This window comes from Triticum aestivum, chromosome 7A (genome assembly GCF_018294505.1).
Source record: "Triticum aestivum cultivar Chinese Spring chromosome 7A, IWGSC CS RefSeq v2.1, whole genome shotgun sequence".
Classification (NCBI taxonomy): domain Eukaryota; kingdom Viridiplantae; phylum Streptophyta; class Magnoliopsida; order Poales; family Poaceae; genus Triticum; species Triticum aestivum.
The window spans coordinates 86,146,433-86,156,093 of NC_057812.1; positions in this window are offsets into that span (position 1 = coordinate 86,146,433).

A 9,661-nucleotide genomic window follows, 5' to 3' on the forward strand; every position below is an offset into this window, starting at 1 on the left:
TGGCCTGGAAAATATTTACGTGTTTGACTATTTTTACTGTGCCTATTCTATACACTTTTTCTATCAAAACTTTCAAAACCAAAAATTATAAGAGTTTGACCGCTTTTACGATGTCTACTAGAGATGCTCTAACATATAATTCACACAAGCTCTCCTAAAAGCATCAAAGACACACAATACGAAAATACTCTCCAGCAACATTGTTTTCTCTCTCAGTGAATGAAAAGGTCGTTCCAGTCGGCCGTTTATAAACTTTTTTTTATCAAAAACTAACTTTTATAATAGATTTGATTTTTTTGGAAAAAGAAAAACGGAAACTAGCACCTCAGGGCATCTCCAGCCGTTGGTCCTCCAGGGGGCGCCTAAAATCGCCGCCTGGGGGTGAGCCGGCGCAAAAATTGGGCCTGGGGCGAGTTGGTCCCCAGCCGCCGGCCCCAGGGCCGCCCCCAGGCACGTTTTAAAATAAAAGAAGTTCGGCGAAGTTCGGCTTAAACACGATAAAATTCGGCCAAACACGATAAATTTCGGCACATTTCGACGAAGTTCGCGGATTTTCATTACATAGCACATATACATAGACTAATCTAAAGGAAAAACTGGCTGAAGTCGCCGTCGTCGCCGCCATCGTCGTCGTCGGCCTTCTCCTCCTTGACGCGGGCGCCCTTGCTGGACCCCTGCCCGGCGTCGCCATGGCGGACTGGTGGTGGCGCATCGTCGTCGTCGTCGTCGCTGTCGCAGATGACGACGACTCCGCCTTTGTCGCGGCCGCGTCGATGCTCCGCGAAGCGAAGCAGGGCGGCGCGCTGGCGCTCCTTCGCCTTCTCCAGGCGCTCCTTCTCCATCGCTATGGAGTCCCTGCATGCCCATTCCAGGGCCGCGTCGTCGTCGTCGAGCTTCGTCGTCACTAGCGCGGCCGACTCCTTCTTCACCGGCGCGAGCCCCGGCTCCGTCTTCACAGGCACGAGCCCCGACTCCGTCTTTGGCTTGACGAAGCGCGGAGGAGGAGCCGACGAGTAGGCACGCTGGCCGCCCTCGTTGATGACGATGCCGGCGCTGCGAGTGCGCCGGCCGAGCGGCGTCTCCGCCGCGGGCTCGGCCTTGACGCCGAGCAGGGCCGGAGTGCCGGAGGAGTGCGATGAAGATCGGGAGGAGGAAGAAGAGGAGGAGGACCCGAACCTCCTTGGCGCCCATGGCCCGGCGCGTCGGTGCTGCGCCGGGGCGGCCGCCCTTGCCGGGTACGCCAACGGCGGGTCGTTGCCGCCTTCGAGGTACGTCAGCACGCCCTCGAGTGTGCGGCCGGGGACACCCCACCACAGGTGGCGCCCCTCGCTGTTCTGTCGGCCGCCAACCACCGGCGTGCCGTTGATGGACGCCAAGCGCTGCTGCTGGCGGCGCTCGAAATACGCCGCCCAAGCCGTGTGGTTGTCGGCAGCGTGCTGGGGAAGGGAGAGTTGGGCGTCGGTGAGGGAGGCGCGCACGACCTCGACTTCCTTGGCGAAGTACTTCGGCTTCGCCACGGCGTCGGGCAACGGGGGAATGGGCACTCCCCCGGCGCTGAGCCTCCACCCTGTCGGCCCGGCGCGCATGTCCGGCGGCGCCGGAATGTTCGCCTGGAACAGGAGTCAGGACTCCTGTTCGCGGAGCGAATGGCGGCCGAAGCCGTTGGCCGCTGCCTCATCTCCGGGGAAGCGTTCTGCCATGGCGACGGGCTCGGGAGAGGTAGAGAGATAAAGGGAGGGGCTGGGCGGCGGTGCTCGGGAGAGGTAGGGAGAGGGAGGAGCTGGGCGGCGGCGAGGGGCGGGGTTGGTGTGGGCACAAGCGAGTGCAGGCCACCGGCTATATAGCCGCACCGCACCCGTGTGTACGCGTGCGAGGGAGGGGAGGCATCGGCGCGCCGTCCCATGACGCGCCGCCCGTGAGGAATCAATGGCAAGGCTGACCGGCGGCAGCCTTGGCATTGATTCCCCGTGGGAACCGAGGCCGTTGGGGGAAGACGAGGCGCCGTGTCGCTGACGCGGCGGGCCCGCGGCTGTTTCGCGTCAAAACAGTTCGCCCCGGCGCCCCCGAGCGCCCCCCAGCGCGCCGGGTTCGGCCTGGGTCCGCCGGCGCTGTTTTCGGCGTAGGCCGGCGAAAATCGGGCTCCTGGGGCGCGACTAGGCCATTTTTTTTTGCGCCGACGCGAAAAAATCGCCTGGGGAGGCCTTCCTGGGGGCGCGGCTGGAGATGCCCTCACCAAGTAGGGGAAATCAGATTCCGCCACCATACATAGAAAGTAGTAAAAAGTATCGTACTCGAAACCAAAATCAAATACATTAACCTATGGGAGAATGGCGGCCAACCAGCATGGCCACGTGGCGCATGCTAGTTGGCCGTGCCAAGAAACTTTTTGATTTCTTTTGAAAGATGAAATTGAGAAACTTTTTGATTTTTTTTGGAAGGCGAAATTGAGACCTTTTTTTTCTTTCGAGAAAAGTTCTTTTTTCGAGATTATTTTTTAAAGACGGAAGTGAGACTTTTGTTTTTTTTTCATTTTAAGAATGTTTTGTAGGCTTTTACTTTTTTTGAGATGGATGTGATGTTCACACATTGTGAGAAAGTTTTCTTTTTAGTTTTGAGATGAAGTTGAGGTTTTTTCTTTGAGAGGAAGAAATACACGCACCACTTTCTCTCAAGAGGCCCGCAAAGGCAGGCCCCAACCACTAGTAGCTAGTAACACCTGAAACTTGAGCTATCGTCCACAACCCATTATAAACATAAAACATAACTATGGATTGAGATATATGCATAAATGAAAGCAAATTAATTGAGATTCAAACCAAAATCCAACGTGCATCACTACGTCCCGATCTAGAATTCTGACATACATCTGTCGTTGCAAAACATATGCATATACTTATTTGTGTTTCCCATATATTAATGGAGACTCCTGATACCATCCCCGTCTCAGACCACAAAAGATATGAAATAATTGAAATAAACATGCAAACCTCAGTTGTGTAGGAAGACGGATGGGAGTCGCTCCCTGATGCGGCGATTGAGAGCAATGCCACGGCCGCACCCACGTCGTGTGGACAAAAGGCTTGGGCTTTGCCCCCTCGCATATCTAGGGCTTGGTCACGCATTCTTTTCCTCCCCGGAATGACGTGTTTTTTCATTGAGAAGAGATGAGAGAGGGTTTCGCTACGGGGATCGACGGGAAAGGAGATTATAAAGGGGGCATGGTTGAATATCTATGGAATTATTTTACTACCCGCCATCCCCGCCACCACCGCACGGCGGGAGCATGAGTAGGTTAGCGAACTCATACGTCCTAAGAGGTGGGACCCAGCTACGTTAATTATTGTGATGTGGTTCGGTATTTTGGTGGAAAATGTAAAATGATGGAGGGTTAACCACAAACCATGTGAGAATTTACAAGTGCAAAAATGTAGTTTGGTGTAACCCCATCGTCTCACCACATGACCAGAGTGCTTCCTTCTAAGAATAATCATTTCCTCAAAAAATGCAAACATCAGTATGGTGTAAAACAAAGGAGGGGTAGGTAAGGATGGTTAGTATACCCATGGAAAATTTACTAACTTTATTGCAATGCCATATTTGTGTGTTTAACATATCCGATTGACTTGTATCTAATAGATACTCCCTCTGGACTATGTAAGGCGAGATGACTATGGTTATGCGGCCAAGGTGGTATTTAATTCCATATCGCACTATTGATTTGGGAAAGTAACCCAACTGGATTCATTGCATAAATAGGGATTGATACCTGTATTAGTGCCTTGATCCTTTCACCTCATCCATGCAACATAACAACACACATCTAACAATGTCCTAGGAAACAAAATCGGAATATCCAACACCTCGGCGGCGGTGATGATGCGCGTTAGAGGTAGAGGGGTTTCAGGACGTGAGGGTTTTGCGGCAACGGCGAGCTAAAGTGCGGCGGCAGCTCTAGGCTCTAGGGAACTGAGAAGGATTGGGGATTCGGCGGTTGCATGGGTCGGAGAGTCGGATTGCAGCCTACACCACTGGTCTCTCCGGGCCGGACCCCCGGCACGAGCGGCCGGCGGTTGGCATCGAGAACCTGTATGTGGCGGTGGCGGCGTCGGCATCGGACCAGACGCCAAGATGTTCTGCGGCCGGGTGCTTTCAACCTTTTGTGTTGATCACACAAACAAAACAAAACTCTCCTCAAAAAAGAAAAGGAACAAGAAAAAGGGGAAAACACAAATAAGACAAACCTGTATAAATTGTAGACTCTAGTGACTACTACCTCCGTCCTGGTTTATGGGACCCCTTAGTATTTTGTGTCAAATTTTAACTATAGATTTAATTTACAAAATAATAATGCATGACACCGAAATTATATTGTTGAATTCGTATTAGAACATAGTTTCTAATGATATTATTTTTTATGTCATGCACTAAAACATTGTTAGTTAAATTTAAGGTCAAAATTTGGCATAAAATGCGAAAGGAATCAATAAACCAGGATGGAGGTAGTAAGATATAATTCGGACGGAGGTAGTAAGATATAATTCACACAGCGCTCTCCTAAGACTACGAAAGACACACAATACCAAAATACTTTTGCATAGTTTCGCAGCAACATCGTTCTCTCTCTCTCTCTCTCTGAATAAAAAGGCCGTTCCAATCGGCCACTTTGCAAAAAATACCTGAAAACTAACTTTTATAATAGATTTAAATTTTTTTTGCAAAAAAGTAGCACCTCACCCATGCAGGGAAATCAGATTCCACCACCATACATAGAAAGTAGTAAAAAGTATCAAAATCAAACCAAAAATAGATAGTAACGCGTGAAACTTGAGCTATCATCCACAACCCATTATAAACAAAATGTAACTATGGATCTAGATACACACATAAATTAAAGCAAATTAATTGAGATTCAAACCGAAATCCAACGCACATCACTAGATCCCGATCTAGAATTCTGACATACATTCGTCGTTTCAAAACAGTTGCATATTCCTATTCGTGTTTCCCATCTATCGATGGTCACCACCAATACCATCTGCACTAGACCAGAAAAGACATGAAACCATTGAAATAAAGATGCAAACCTCGGTTGGGTAGGAAGACGAATGGGAGCCGCTACCAGATGCGGCGATCGAGAGCAACGCCATGGCCGAACCCATGTCATGTGGACAAAAGGCTTGGGCTTTGCCCCTCGCAGATCTAGGGCTTGGTCACGCATTCTTTTCTCCACGAGACGACGTGTTTTTCCATTGAGAAGAGATGAGAGAGGGTTTCGCTGCGGGGATCGGCGGGAGAGGAAATTATAAAGGAGGCAGGGTTGAATATCTATGAAATTATTTTACTACCCTCCGCCGCCGCATAGCGTGAGCCTGACTAGGTTAGCGGAATCATACGTCCTACGAGGTGGGACCTAGCTAGGTTAACTATTGTGATGTGGTTTAGTATTTTGGTGGAAAATGTAAAATGATGGAGGGTTAACCACAAACTATGTGCGACTTACAAGGGCAAAAATGTATTTTTGGTGTAATCCCATTGTCTCACCACATGACCAGAGTGTTTCCTTCTAAGAATAATAGTTTCCTCAAAAAATGCAAACATCAGTACCGTGCAAAACAAAGGATGGGTAGGTAAGGATGGTTAGTATACCCATGGAAAATCTACCAACTTTATTGAAATTCCATATTTGTGTATCTAACATATTCGATTGACTTGTATCTAATAGATACTCCCTCCGGACTATGCAAAGTGAGAGGACTATGGTTATTCAGCCAAGGTGGTGTCTAATTCTCCAGATCGCCCTATTGATTTGGGAAATTAACCCAACTGGATCCATTGCGTAAATAGGGATTGAAACCTGCATTAGTGCCTTTATCCTTTCGCCTCATCCATGCAACATAACAACACACATACAATTCGGGGGGGGGGGGGGGGGGGGTACAGTATTAACAACGCCCTAGAAAATGAAATCGGAATATCAAACACCTCGGCCGGCGGTGGCGGTGAAGCGCGCGGAGGCGGAGGGGTTTGGGGATGTGAGGCGTCTGCGGCCACGGCGAGCTACAGTGCGGCGGCAGCTCTAGCCTCTAGGGCACAGAGAAGAATTAGGGATTCGGTGGCCGCATTGGGTCGGAGCGTTGGATTGCAGCCTACACCACTGGTCTCTCCGGGCCGGACCCCCGGTGCGAGCGGCTGGCAATTGGCGCCGAGAACCAGTATGTGGCGGCGGCGGCCATCAGACCGGAAGCCGAGATGTTCTGCGGCGGGGACATCATGCGTGGCGGCAGGGTGGTTTCAACCTTTTGTGCTGATCACACAAACAAGACAAAACTCTCCTCAAAAAAGATAAAGAACCAGAAAAAAGGAAAGACACAAACGAGACAAAGGTGTATAAATTGTAGACTCTATGAGTACTAACTCTGTCCTGATTTATTGGTCCTTAGTATTTTGTGTCAAATTTTAACCATATATTTAACTAACGAAATAATAATGCATGACACCAGATATTATATCCTTTGGTTCGTATTTGAACATAGTTTCTAATGATATTATTTTTTATGACATGCATTGAAAATTTGTTAGTTAAATTTAAGGTCAAAATTTGGCACAAAATGCGAAGGAAACCAATAAACCAGGATGGAGCTAGTAAGATATAATTCACACAACGCTCTCCTAAAAGCACCAAAGATACTCTTGCATAGTTTCTCAGCAACATTGTTTTCTCTCTCTCTCTCGAATGAATGAAAAGGCCGTTCCAATCGGCCTATTTGTAAAAAAAATAACCGAAAACTAACTTTTTTATAATATATTTGATATTTTTGCAAAAGAAAACAAAAACTAGCACCTCACCCATGCAGGGAAATCAGATTCCGCCAGCACACATAGAAAGTAGTAAAAAGTATCATAAGCAAACCAAAAATAGATACTAACACCTGAAACTTGAGCTATCGTCCACATCCCATTATAACCACAAAACATAACTACAGACCGAGATACATGCATAAATTTAAGCAAATTAATTGAGATTCAAACCGAAATCAAACTTACATCAGTAGATCCCGATCTTGAATTCTGACATACATCCATCGTTGCAAAATAGTTGTATATTCCTATTCGTGTTTCCAATCTATCGATGGAGACCACCGATACCATCCGCGCCTCAGACAACAAAAGACATGAAACCATTGAAATAAAGATGCAAGCCACGGTTGGGTAGGGAGACAGATGGGAGCCGCTCCCAGATGCGGCGATCGAGAGCAACGCCATGGCCACATCCACATCGTGCGGACAAAAGGCTTGGGCTTTGCCCCCTTGCAGGTCTAGGGCTTGGTCACACATTCTTTTCCTCCACGGAACGACGTGCTTTTCCATTGAGAAGATATGAGAGAGGGTTTCACTAAGGGAATCGGCGGGAGAGGAGATTATAAAAGGGGTAGGGTTGAATATCTATGAAATTATTTTACTAACCCCCACCCCCACCCCCGCCACTGCTGCACGACGGGAGCATGAGTAGGTTAGTGAAATCATACGTCCTGAGAGGTGGGACCAAGCTAGGTTAACTATTGTCATGTGGTTCAGTATTTTGGTGGAAAATGTAAAATGGAGGGTTAACCACAAACCGTCTGAGAATTTACAAGGGTAAATTTTACTTTGGTGTAACCCCATTGCCTCACCACATGACCAGAGTGTTTCCTTCTAAGAATAATCATTTTCTCAAAAAATGGAAACATCTGTACCGTGTAAAACAAAGGAGGGGTAGATAAGGATGGTTAGTATACCCATGGAAAATCTACATACTTTATTGCAATGCCATATTTGTGTATCTAACATATTAAATTGACTTGTATCTAATAGATACCCCCTCTGGACTATGTAAGCCGAGATGACTATGGTTATGCGGCCAAGGTGGTGTTTAATTCTCCAGACCACACTATTGATTTGGCAAATTAACCCAACTGGATCCATTGCATAAATAGGGATTGATACCTGTATTAGTGCCTTGATTCACCCGATCCATGCAACATAACAACACCCATCCAATGAGAGGGGGGGACACCTCGGCGGCGGCGGCGATGCGCATTGGAGGCGGAGGGGTTTGGGGACATGAGGCGTCTGCGGCCACGGCGAGCTACAATGCGGCGACAGCCCTAGTCTCTAGGGCACAGAGAAAGATTGGGGATTCAGCGGCTGCATTGGGTCGGAGCGTCAGATTGCAGCCTACACCACTGGTTTCTCCAAGACAGGCCCCGGGCGCGAGTGCTGGCGGTTGGCGCCGATAACCTGTATGTGATGGCGGTGGCCATCGGACCAGACGCCGAGATGTTCTGCGGCAGGGACAGCATGCGTGGCGGTGGGGTGGTTTCAACCTTTTGTGCTGATCACACAAACGAGACAAAACTCTCCTAAAAAAGATAAAGAACAAGAAAAAAAGGAAAAACACAAACAAGACAAATCCTATATAAATTGTAGACTATAGACTACTACCTTCGTCCTGGTTTATTGGTCCCCTTAGTATTTTGTGTCAAATTTTAACCATATATTCAACTAATAAAATAATAATGCATGACACATAACATAGTTTGAACATAGTTATTGGTCCCCTTCGTTGGATTCGTATTTGAACATAGTTTCTAATGATATTATTTTTTGTGACATGCATTAAAAATTTGGTAGTTAAATATAAGGTCAAATTTTGGTAAAAAATGCGAAGGACCAATAAACCAGGACGGAGGTACTTATAATTCACACAACGCTCTCCTAAAAGCACCAAATACACACAATACCAAAATACCCTTGCATACTTTTCAGCAACATCATTCTCTCTCTCTCTATGAATGAAAAGGCCGTTCCAATAGGCCGCTTCGTAAAAAAATAACCAAAAGCTAACTTTTATAATAGATTGATCTTTTTGCCAAAAAACAAAAAACTAGCACCTCACCCATGCATGCAAATCAGATTCCGCCACCATACATAGAAAGTAGTAAAAAATATCATAATCAAACAAAAAATTGATAGGTAGTAACACTTGAAACTCGAGCTATAGTCCATATCCCACTATAAACATAAAACATAACTACCGATTGAGATACATGCATAAATTTAAGCAAATTAATTGAGATTCAAACCAAAATCCAACGCACGTCACTAGATCCCGATCTAGAATTCTAACATACATATGTCATTGCAAAACAGTCGCATATTCCTATTTGTGTTTCCCATCTATCGATGGGGACCACCGATACCATCTGCGCCTCGGACCACAAAAGACATGAAACCATTGACATAAAGATGCAAACCTCGGTTTGGTAGGGAGACGGATAGGAGCCGCTCCCAGATGCGGCGATCGAGAGCAACGACATGGCCGCACCCACGTTGTGTGGACAAAAGGCTTGTGTTTTGCCCCCTGGCAGATCTAGGGCTTGGTCACGCATTCTTTTCCTCCACGAAATGACACATTTTTCCACTGAGAAGAGTTGAGAGAGGGTTTCGCTACGGGATCGGCAGGTGAGGAGATTAATTATAAAGTGGGGAGGGTTGAATATCTATGGAATTATTTTACTACCCCCACCATCGCCACCGCCGCACGGCAGGAGCATGAGTAGGTTAGCGAAATTATACGTCCTAAGAGGTGGGACATAGCTAGGTTAACTATTGTGATGTGGTT